Genomic DNA, 12,708 nt, shown 5'->3' with positions numbered 1-12,708 from the left:
TTCTTAAACTTTTTTTCCCCCATGGATGTGACTCACGCTTTTTAACACCCTCCAGGTCCCTTCTTAGCAAAACAAGGTGGAATATTAGCTCCGGGATAATGTAACATTTAGCTTCCTTTTCACACAGTGTTCCTTCGTCTTTATGGAACCTTTCTTGTGTATTCGCTGTGCTCCCCAGGGGTGGCTGTTTTTCTTTTCATGCTTTCTCCCCCCCCTCCTTGCCACTTATTAAACACGTTCCTCAGCACACTCTAAAAGGTATATTTAATGGCAATTCTCTAGATAATACTCCTACTCAAGTTGGGGGGAAGCGTCTACAATTTTTAAAAAAATCCCCCCCCCCCAATACATTCTCTTGGGGAATGTTTTATCATGCACGTCGCTGTCCCCATGATGGCTTTAGCTTGAAGTGTAAACAAGATGCAGTGCTCCCCCCACTCAGGTGCTAGTTTCTTTTTTCTTGTACGGTATGAGCAGAAATCTGAAAACATACAAGGAATGGCCTTCTGATATATAATGGAAAGATGCCCCAACTCTTTGGGGTCAAGAGGAGTTGCGATCTTAGCGGTACATAAGATTTGGCTCTTGATGATCCCAGAGTGCAGGACACTCAACCATGGACTCAAGTTCCAGGAAACCAGATTTCAGCTGAATATCAAGAAAAACTTCCTAACTGTTAGAGCGGTACGACAATGGAACCAATGACCTCGGGAGGTGGTGAGCACTCCAACGCTGGAGACATTCAAGAGAAAATTGGACAACCCTTTGTCGGATCTGCTTTGATTTAGATCCCTGCATTCAGCAGGGGGTTGGACTTGATGGCCTTATAAACCCCTTCCAACATCATGATTCAGATGCATTCAATAGAGAATTTCTTGATTCACTGGATAGATCAATGAACGAACGAATACCAGCAATTCTAGTATTTTTGGAGGTCAAAATGATGAACCGGACTCTCACCGTTTCATGCTGTTCCATCTGTACAACAGAGGTGGAAATGGAAATGGACTGCTGGCAACCTTTAAGCTCCCCCAGCGACTCTCATTCCATGATGACTGTTTTGATTGTGGGTTTGATGGCCACTTGTGATGTTGAGAAAGCCGACAGCCTGCGATGCCGAGGAAAGGGGAAGAGTGTCTGCGAAAGGAAACTGTCAGCTTCGCGCTTTTTACCCGGTGGGAGGGAGACAGAGAGAGGTGGGAAGGCGAAATGCCCTTTTCATTCCTTCCTAATTGAAGCGGCCGATGCAATGCACAGCCTTAGAAGCGCAAGAAGACGGCAAGGTGGCTATTAATAGGATCACTGAACGGTGTGTGACTGTGTGGAGAGCTGAGGTTACCTAAAGAGTAACAGCTTGCTGCATCTTAGGTCTTAGAGCTAAATTGCGTTCCATAGAAATGCAGGAATTGCTTTTCTAAGAAGCTCAGCTTTTATTTTGAAGGCAAACTATGCACCTAAAATTGTAGGTATTACAGCTTAATTCGTTGTGATGTGCTGTCAAGCCACTTCTGACTGATGGTTACCTTTTGGAATGAGTGTCCTCTGAAAGATGCTACCATTAACCGTCTTGCTGAGGTCTTCCGAGCTAATGGCTGTGGCTTCTTTTTTTTTGAGTCCAGCCATCTTATGCTATTTCTTCCTCTGGTTCTGCCCAGATGCAGTTCATTGTCTTTCCAAGAACCTTGCAAGGTAGGACAGGCTAAACATATGACCAGTATATATTTACCCATGGAGCTTTATGGCCAAAATAGGCGCTCCAGCTTACGTCCGTTTGTGTGAAATCATATTTGAGAGAGTAAACTCCAGTTTCCTTCAGAGCTGGGTAAAGTCTGCCTCCACCCAGATGATTTTACCAGTTCCACTCCCCTCCAAGTGAGCTTCCATGGCTGAGCCGAAATTCGAACCCAGGCCTCCCTCTCATTCTTACACACAACCAGTTTCTCCCTCTGTCTTCCCATCCACTCCGGTACTATGCCATCATCTGACACCTCCCCAGACTTCCCTGTTCCATCTGAGCTTAACTGTGGTCATCGCAGTAGCTGTGAAAGAGATGGATTCTCCTCCAGGTGGTTTGTTTTTGAATGAGGAATTAAGAGCTGTTAACTTCACAAAAGACCTGCTCTTCCATTAATGGTATGCACCAGCCCGGAGGCCTACATGTTTAGATTTTGTGAGCCTATGGGGGTTGATAGCATGAGCACCTGGGCTTCCGAATTTACTAACATACTATAGTTGGCCGGATTGTAATAGGGAAAGAGAGAGAGTGGTACATCCTGTCTTTCAGAACAGGGAGGGGATGATGAGGAAAAGGGAGATGATAAACAACACAGAGATGACATCAGCAGATTTCTATTTCAGAGGAAGCCTACAGTTTCATCCATAACCTTCCAAGATCTTCCACAAGGATGGAATGTAAAGCTACTTCTCCCTGAAGGATCGGCAAATTGAAAAAAATGAATTATGAATAACAGATTAAATTAAAACCTTTCCTTTTTCCGTCGTCAGCCGCTGGATGCGGCAAAGCCAGAAAGACAAATGCTTTTTCTTACAAGAGACCTCCCTCAAATATTTATAATCGTGGTTGTCTACCAGAGTCCTCTATAACAAATAACAATCGGAATGAAGATCTTAGGCAGTGACTCTATTCCAGGGCATCAAAAACCTGCATGGATTCGAGGGGAAGAGAAAGACCGTAGATAGCAATGGTTCGTTTGTAATATGACTTCACTTTACGGGAAAGTTATTCTTCACTATGAAATATTGTTTTGTGTGACTGCCACTAATGGAAAATACAGACGACTGTGAAACGCAGGTGTAAGGTATAACAAAACAACCAATGCATCGTTTACATTTTACAAAAGCAGAGAAAGCAAAAAAAAGGGGGGTACAAAGATGAAAGCTAAGGCTAAACAAGGGTCGGAAACGATTGTTTCTACCTAGATGACTGTGAATTTCCACATGAAAGCCCGCTACAAAAATCTGGGTCACTCTTGCATCCGGGAAAGGATGACGGGTACAGAGCCATTCTGATTTCAAGCCATCCAATGTTCGCAGTGGGGCCAAAAGCTTCCATCTTGGAGATGCCCTCGGATTGGAAATGTTCCATCCCAAGCGTAAAACCAAAGTGGCGGATGCCGGCAACCCATTGGCCAAGCTTATGTGATGTCACAGAGTACTCAAGATGTCGCCATTTTGTTTGTGGGTGGTTTTTTCTTTCGTTTTTCCACTTGTCCTTTGGCTTGAAGGCCTCGTGGAGCAAAAGAGGACTTGTCGTGACTCTCCTGTCTGTTTCCAAGAGGGTAAAATGCACAGCATGCTGTTTCCATATCTAGAAGGAGTGCTCCTTAAAATAGAAAAAGTTGTCAGAGAGCCAAAGTGTTCAAAAACTAGGATGGGTGAGTGGGTGGGCCATGTAATGAAATATATGCTGGCCGAAGTCAAGAATTGGCATATAGCAGGGCAAATCTGAAATCTGGGAAAGGGAAATGATTATCTTCACTCATCAGCCACCCCTCTCCGTATTTGACAAACACAAATGTCAAGCAAGGTGACTCCTACTACCATCACATGAAGTTTTAACAAGGCACAAAGGGACGATGAATCCTCTGGACCGTTAGGGAAACATCATCTTCCACAAGCAGTAGCTGTATCCAGGCTCCGTTGCTTGTGGCCCAGAAGTCTTAGAGGCCTCATTTGCCAGCCGCTACCGCTGGCCACCTGCTCCCGCCATGGTCCGTTCTAATTGCACATCCTGACCCATCCTCCAAAATCATGCCATCTTTGAAACAATCTGTTCCGCCACCAGAATGTCTGGAGGAAGTTCTGCTCAAAGTCACAAGCCTTGATATATATATATATATATATATATATATATATATATATATATATATATATATATATATATATATATATATATATATATATATATATATATATATATATATATATATATATATATATATATATATATATATATATATATATATATATATATATATATATATATATATATATATATATATATATATATATATATATTTGGGGGAGGGGGGTGTTTCCTCCTGCATCTAATGCTTTTATTTTATCAGCCCTGGCTAATTGTTTTCAAGTCTGCGGCACGCATGCCTCATTTCAAGGATTTTCCTAGTAGCCAAAGCAGCAATTCTGATCTTGCTCTCAAGAGCAAAAAAATGAGCAGGCAGAGGGTGAATCTATAGAACATCATCTTGCAGATTTTCCTCCGGTCCTTGAAGGCTCTTATTTATTTCTCTCTCTCTCTCTCTCTCTGTCACCTCTGGCATGGTAAGGATTAGAGGCTTGAGCCGATGGTTTAGGTTAATGTAAGACATTTTAAAGGAAACAAACAAAACAAAACAAAAAATAAAAAAGAGGTGACTAGATAAAATACATGTGGCTTAAGGAAGCAGGGAAGGAGCTGATATATAGGAGGTGATGTGATTTAATGCAGTCTTTTGTGATGCAATGTGCTTTTCTCTCCTAGGATTCATCAAAGGATCAACCAAGAGACAGACAGACAGACAGACAGACAGACAGAGAGAGAGAGAGAGAAACAGGATCAAGGAAATGATTATCAAGAATAATGAAAGTATTGGATGGGAGGCGTGTTCCTGCTATAAATGTAATAACCTTATGTTCTTCCATTGATCCATCTAACTAAGACAAGGGTGAGCCTTCCAAAGTAGTCTCAGGACGATCTATACCTGGGCTGTGGAGGGCTGTGTCCTCATCCCCTCTCATGACACTCCCCTTCCAAAAAGAAAAAAAAGTCTTATAAAAATGGATTTTTTAAAAACTGAAAACGTTCTCTTGTGCCCTCTAGTGGTCAATTATTTTTTTTAAAAAAAAATACCATTTCAAGATGTGGGGGAAAGCGGGGCACTGGGCATCCTTACCTTTACCATTAGCCTTGAAATGCACCAAAAATTCTCTCCAAAATCCTGTCCCCTGGAAATCACAAGGAGACTTCTGAGCACTTTAAAAAACAAGTGGGAAGCCGCTGCTGGGGATCCCTTTTAAGCACTGGGGGGCTATAGGTTGATGCCAGGCTTCCCCTTGCCCACTTAGAGCTAAACTAGCAGGTGGTTTGACAGTATAAAACAGTGGCTCCCAACCTTGGGTCCCCAGATGTTCTGAGACTACAACTCCCAGAAGCCTTCCCCAGGAGCTGTGCTGGCCAGGATTTCTGGGATTTGTAGTCCAAGAACACCTGGATTGGGAGCCACTCAAAAACATCTTTCCGTCTTTTTATGAAATACTTGTTGGCTCTGAAATATTTGTCAGCCTGGGAGCTCCGGGTCATTGTAGAGGTCACAGACAGTTGACAACCACCTTCATGCCCTTGAAGGTGAAACGTGGCTGAAAGGAGAACAGAACAACCAAGAGAAGGGTTTTTTGGGAGTTGGGAGGGAATCACATTTCTGCAACAGATTTTGGCTTGTTTTTCATTCTGGCGGCTGGAAGTTCTGTTTGTTTGTGTGGCTGCGTCTTTCTTTTAAGCGATCCTCAGGGCACAGGCAGGGTGATTATCCTCAATTTGTGGCAATTTAATTTTGCAAAGCATGCACACATCATTACTCACGTTGCCAGCATGAACATTTCAGGGGAAGGAGCAAAAGCTTACACTTTTGTTGCAAGAATAAACGACGGGCGCTCTTGTCGCGATCATTCCAACAGGCTACTTCTTAACAATTTTGGCCCAGTTGGATCCACGGGACCAAATTTTGCATTTAAACAAACAAACAAACAAAAACACTGGGGTGGGTGGGTTTTCCCCAATTTTTCCTGAAGTGATCTGATAAGTAGATTTGAGCCTGGCCTATAAGTCAATTAATTTTCTGTGTATAAGACGCCCCCATGTATAAGATGTCCCCCCACTTTTCTAACCCAAAATTAAGAAATCTAAGTGGGGCTTAGCAAGTGTAGGGGGGAAAGGGATCAAAGCCCTGCAGGATCGCTTTGATCCCTGCTTTCCCCTCCAATTGTTTTTTCTTCTCATCTTACTTCTGTGTATAAGACGACCCTCAATTTTTAGCCTAAAGATTTTAAACAAAAGTATAGTCTTATACATGGAAAAATATGGTACATTTCTATAATCCCAGTCCTGCGCTGCTTGGAGACAAATCTGAAAGGCAACTTTCCAGTTCTACAAAGCAGAGTCTGGAAGGGGGCAGGAATCCTTTTTGAAGACTACAAAGCCCAGAATTCTCCCTTGATGGAAGGGGGATTCTGGGATCTGTAGTCCAAAAAGAACCTTCCCATAATCTGGCCAAGACCAGTGTTCGCAGTCGATTTCATAGGATTGCTGTGGACAAGCCATTCTGAGTGTTTACATGCTCTCAACTCCTGTTTTCTACTCAGCTGTCTTCTACATAGATGATTGTGTGTATGGGTATGTATGATGATGATGATGATTTATTGTTTAAAATATTTTTATCCCACCTTTCTCCTTAAAAAGAACCCAAAGTGGCTTACATCACTAAAAAGACAATATTTGAAAACTGGAAACAGTAGGTATACAAATATTTTTAAAAGAATTAAACAAGTATTCCATTAAAAAGAGTAATAAAATCAACACTGAAACATATGTAAAATAACAGAGCACAACAATGCATTTAAAAACCTCTCTCAGACCACCAGTTATTAAGGGAACGCCTATGATAAACGTGATTGGAACTCAGGACACGAGGATATGTACCATGACATCTCTAAATTCTGACCAAGTGGGTTGCGAGCCGTGATGTCAAAGCTCTCCTAACTCGGCTCGTCTTTAAGGAAGCACAGGTCTCTTCATCCGGACTTGGGCTTACCTCCCACTGTACCTCAGTCGGCATAGAATCATAGAAATCATAGAAAAGTGGAAGTTGGAAGGGGCCTAAAAGGCCATCAAGTCCAACCCCCTGCTCAAGGCAGGAATACAATCAAAGCGGATCTGCCAGGTGATTATCCAATTTTTTCTTGAATGTCTCCAGTGTTGGAGCACTCACCAACACCCAAGGTAGCAGGCTCCACTGGTGTTGAAGTTCTTGTACAGAAGAATAATAATTTTCCAAATGCATCAATCATTCTTCACACTCAAAACGTTTTGGAAATCTACAGTTTCCCCAAAAATAAGACCTAACCTGAAAATAAGCCCTAGTATGATTTTTTTCCCCAGGATGCTCGTAATATAAGCCCTACCCCCAAAATAACCCCCAGGTAAGTGAAACCCCGCCCTCCACCCTTGTGCAGCAACCAGAAGATGATGACATGACTGTATTTGAATAAATATAGATGGTTGTACATGAAAAAAAAAACACCCCCTGAAAATAAGCCCTAATGCGTTTTTTAGAGCAAAAAAAATCCCTGTCTTATTTTTGGAAAAACACGGTAAGTCCTTCTAGAGCAGTGGTCCCCAACCTTGGGCCTCCAGATGTTCTTAGACTTCAACTCCCAGAAATCCTGGCCAGCAGAGGTGGTGGTTAAGGCTTCTGGGAGTTGTAGTCCAGGAACATCTGGAGGCCCAAGGTTGGGGACCACTGTTCTAGAGGGTTAAAGAAAAGGAGATATATGAAAGTAGTAACTTGGACAGAGTAAAACCCATTAAAATATTCTGAAAATATATAAACAGAGCCAGGCATTTTTCTAATACTGCAATTGGTGCCAAACAGAGTACCTATTATATTATATTATATTATATTATATTATATTATATTATATTATATTATATTATATTATATTATATTATATTATATTATATTAGGATGGCTATTCAAATTTGCACCAAGAATATATGTATTTTAATTTTGCACCCACCACTGCTTTGAAAAACAGGCGCCAGCTTCCTGTGATTGAGTTACTACATATTTATAGACCTACTTACATTTATCACACAAGATATAACGGAGTCAAATCCACTCCCCCTGGAAACTTAACCAGACTCGTATGTAAATACAGGAATATTGGAACTCAACGCACGTATTGCTAAGGGGAAAAGAAAAAGAAGGGGAGGACGTTTGCTTCCCCCCCCCAATAAAATGGTAGCTGGCAACCTTTAGAACTTCTCTTTTCTCCGCTAAAAGAGAATGAAGGGAAGAACTTCTGCCTGTTCTTCTAGTCCTCTGTTTATCAGCTCAGGGGTCCAGATGCTCTTGGACTACAAGTCCCATCAGTTCTAGCTGACACGCATAGCTCCAGAGGGTTGTCCTAGAAGAACATCTGGGGTTTCAGATGTGGGGAACTGATGTCCGAATCCTACAAACGACCACTAGTATGAAGAGATAACGCCAATTGTTAAAGGGAAGAAAGGGTTAGGCTTCATTATTTGAGTTGCTTCCTTTACTCTAGAGTAAACCTCTTTGTGTCTTCCTGGAAGACCAATAGCAATAGAACATAGATACCTCAAATCCTCCTTTAAACCCTTTGGGAATCAGGCTCCCGAAGGCTTCCCACTTCTCAGCTGGACAGATGTTTTCCTTCCAAAGACGCAATCCTTCAAATCTGCCTCGTCCACTTGCAAACGAAGTGCGTGCTTAGCTCCGGGGGCTGCAGGTGACTCCCAGTTCACGTGGGCCCTAAATCCACTCCCGGCTTCCACGTGAACCAGAGCTATCCAAGATGCTGAACCTATCTGGGGGACAAGGAGCTGCTATCTCGGGTAGCTCCCATAAAATGTGAACAAAAACCCGGAATGGATTCACTGCTCCCAGGGAAGCAGCATTACCACCCTCCCCTCTCTCCCAATAACCAATCACCAAACAAAAGCAGACACTTTTGCTGCTTTAGAGAGCAGAGGAACTTCGCATTGGGACAAACAAACAAGTTTCCACCTCAAAAGAGAGCACTCCTTCTAACAACAGGCTCACTGCAAAATCTGGTTTGCTCTGAGTTCCAGCATCCAAAATAGCTCCTTTTCAAGGAAGAAAAGGTCCTGTACCCAATTTGGGATGCTGAAAAGAATAGCCAGTCCATAGAAATATGGCTGCTTGCGAACACCAATTTTCTAGAAGCAGCTCCTGATTATTATTTTTTTTGGTGCATCGCTAAAGCATTGGCTTTATTGCTCATTTAATTTGAGCTAGATCTACCTTTTGGCCATGATATCTCCTTCCACAAACATGTTATTATTGCTGGGGAAAAATAAGTCTGGATATTGGATGTTTTATTATCCATCCCATTTGTACAAGACTTGCATCTCCACCTCCAAGCAATATTTGCAATACTTGGTTGACTCCATAGAGACGATACCCCTTCAGGAAGCTGGGCTTAATTTCCATGCACACACGGGGACAGTTTTGCCCTCTGGAGCTGAATGCGGCTGATGATTCCTTAAAGAACTAAACCCACAACAGCATGGTGAGCTGATCAGTTGCAAACATAGTCACCGGAAATTCACCCTAATGGGAAGATTTATTTATTTGTTTTTATTTACAATATTTATCCCCAACGTTCTCCTTCCAAAGGGCCCGAGGTGACTTACATCATTAACAGATAATACTTAAGTATACATTTTTTTAAAGGACTAAACATTATATTTAAAATATGAAAGACTCGTCAGCAGGCGAGCTATGATTTCCTGTTTTCCTGCTCACAGAGCCGGCAGGAAATCAAGTCAGGGCAGGAGTCCAAATCGAAGTAGACCCAACGGGGTTGTCCAATTTTCTCTTGAATGCCTCCAGGGTTGGAATCTTCACCTCCTCCCAAGGTTGCTGGTTCCATTGTTGTACTGCTCGAACAGTTAAGAAGTGTTTCTTGACATTCACTCCAAGTCTGGCTCACTGTAGCTTGAGTCCATGTACTCTGGGATGAATGAAAACCGATTCTGCCCTTTTCAACCTTTCTAGTATTTCAAGAGTGCGATCCTATCTCCCCCCCAGTCTTCTTTTCTCAAGGCTAAACATAGCCAGTTCCTTCAGTCTCTCTCCATAGAGCTTGGTTTCCATCCGGATGATCGTCCCTGTTGCCCTCTTCTGAACATGCTCCAGTTGGTTGGCATCCTTCTTAAAGGGTGGTGTGCAAAATTGGACACAATAGGTGACACCTAACCAGTGCTGAATAGGAGAACTAATAACTGTTCTTCAGGGAGGGAGGGAGGGATGAGGAGAAGGAAGGAAGGGAGGGAGAGAGGGAGGGAGGGAGGAGCTGATGATGGGTGGAAGGAAGGAAGGAAGGAAGGAAGGAAGGAAGGAAGGAAGGAAGGAAGGAAGGAAGGAAGGAAGGAAGGAAGGAAGGAAGGAAGGAAGGAAGGAAGGAAGGAAGGAAGGAAGGAAGGAAGGAAGGAAGGAAGGAAGGAAGGGAGGGAGGGAGGGAGGGAGGGAGGGAGGGAGGGAGGGAGGGAGGGAGGGAGGGAGGGGAGGGATGAGGAGAAGGAAGGGAGGGAGGAGCTGATGATGGGTGGAAGGAAGGAAGGAAGGAAGGAAGGAAGGAAGGAAGGAAGGAAGGAAGGAAGGAAGGAAGGAAGGAAGGAAGGAAGGAAGGAAGGAAGGGGGAGGGAGGGAGGGAGGGAGGGAGGGAGGGAGGAGAGGGATGAGGAGAAGGAAGGGAGGGAGGAGCTGATGATGGGAGGAGGGAAGGGAGGGAGGGAGGGGAGGGAGGGAGGGGAGGGATGAGGAGAAGGAAGGAAAGAAGGAAGCAAGGAAGCCTCAGTCCATCTTTTTCTGAAGGCTAAACATGACCAGTTTCTTCAGCCTCTCCTCCTAGGGCTTGGTTTCCAGTCCTCTCTTCATCCTTGTTGCCCTCCTCTGAATCTGCTCCACTTTGTCTGCATCCTTCTTCAACGCTAGCCTCCAAACTGCATCAGGAACCTGCGTAACTCCTTCTTCACCAACTCCCAGTTTGTGTGTAAAACTGAGTATCCTAAAAAGTGAGGAGAGCGGGAAATGGGCCTTCATCTCCCTAAGCGGGGGACATTTTGAAATGACATCGTAGAACATTCGGCCAGACTCTTGAGTGCCTGAAGAAGAAAAAGCTGGTAACAGCAAGGTAACAGCAAAAGGTTTGAGCGTAAGGAAGAGGAGATCTTTATTTTATTTTATTTTAAAACTGTGCAATGCCCCCTGGGATCTTGGTTCCCTCCCCGTCAAGAGTGAAGTAAGTGCTCGGAAATGGAGCAGTGAATTCATCTGGATAATTCTGCAACCGCCCGGGAGCCCAGGTTTCTGGGGAAGATTGCCCGCTTCTTGAGTGGCGTTCCAGCCTTGAGAGAACTCCCAAGTCTAAAGCCCTCGGGCCTCAGCGGCAAATGGATCCTCACGAAACGGCCCGGTGGGTCCATTTGGAAGTGGACGGAAAGAGCCGCTTCCCCGGAGAAAATGGGGCCGGCTTTTACGGCCCCTCGAAGTGGGCTGAGGAAGGGCGGCTTGACGCAGAACGATGTCAAATAGAAAAATGAAACATGACTGAACCCTTTCCGCTCTGGAGCTCATTCCGGATTATCACTTGGGAGGCATCTCAACAATGGAGCGGCCTCTTTTTTTAGCAGAAAGGTTGTGGCGAAGGCAGTTTCTCACACGTTTTCCTTTCCTTTGTGCCTTTTCAAAGAAAAGTTTGTACGGTTATTTCCTCGAATACAAAGTGTGCTGCTTATATGCTGCCCTAAGAGTGCTTCAAGCGTTCTCTGGGTGGTTTACAATTTCATTAAGCAGAGTACTCATTCCCCACACCTCTCACAGTTAGCAGGGTACTCAGTTTATCAACCTAAGAAGGATGGAAGTTTGCTGGCTACCTTAAGCTGGCTACCTGATCACTCTGCAGGTCAGAGTGTTCACTGCAGTGGTGCTGCAGTTTAACCACTGCGCCACGAGTCCCCCTCTGATTTTCTGCTCGATTGTTCCTGGGTTAGGAAAGTAACTCATATCCCCAGACACGTTGAAATGCATGGTCTATGTGAGCCCTGTCCCTCAAATGATCTGAACAGCTTGTTGTTTAGTCATTTAGCTTGGATGGCATTAAACTTCAGACTAAAATCTGCAGCAGAGGAAGCTAACTTCTGTTCATTCATTCATTCATTCATTCACTCACTCACTCACTCATTCATGCATTCATATTGCTTTGAGGGCAGGGCTTGAGAAGGACACATCTCAGGGCAAGCTGCACTGGAAGGGGAGATTTTAGGGTGTTTGAGGTGACCTTCAAACCTGTGGGGGAGTCATCACCTCTCCTGAGCTGGTGCCCAGGCTCCAGCCGCTGTGGGCATGTACCTGAACTTTACGAAGCCCCTGAACCTCACTGGGGTAGGAGGAAAGGGTTTGAATGCTCTTGCCTAGCTCCTGCAAAGTTCGGACTAAAACCCAGCACTGAACTTCCCCCTCCCCATCTACCTGGGGAAGCCGGAGACAGCCCCTTCTGCCCTGCTGGGAGCCCACCGCCTCCCCCTCCAGTCTGGCTCACCACGAGATTTCTCCTGGGGGATTCTGGGATTTTGGGATGTCAAAAAGGCCCATTGCAGTCCATGCTTTTCAGTGCATCGTTCAGCTCCTTCCCCTGATCGTGACAATCTGCTACCAGGTGCTTGCTAAATGCATTCAATTGATCTCGCAGGGATGGTCTTCCCTCTCCCCCACTTTTTTTTAAATGTCTGGCTTTTTTTTACTGCAACGGGTGAAAAAAGCAATGATCCGTATGTGAACAAACAAGAAATAACAGCCTCCGCTCTGCTTTGCTGCATCGAAATTACAAGAGCACAACCAGGATAATCATCTCTTCTGTGGCGCC

Source organism: Pogona vitticeps, chromosome 14, assembly GCF_051106095.1.
Source record: "Pogona vitticeps strain Pit_001003342236 chromosome 14, PviZW2.1, whole genome shotgun sequence".
NCBI classification, from domain to species: domain Eukaryota; kingdom Metazoa; phylum Chordata; class Lepidosauria; order Squamata; family Agamidae; genus Pogona; species Pogona vitticeps.
The sequence above is the reverse complement of the archived record's forward strand: the minus strand, read 5'-3'. Positions refer to the sequence as shown.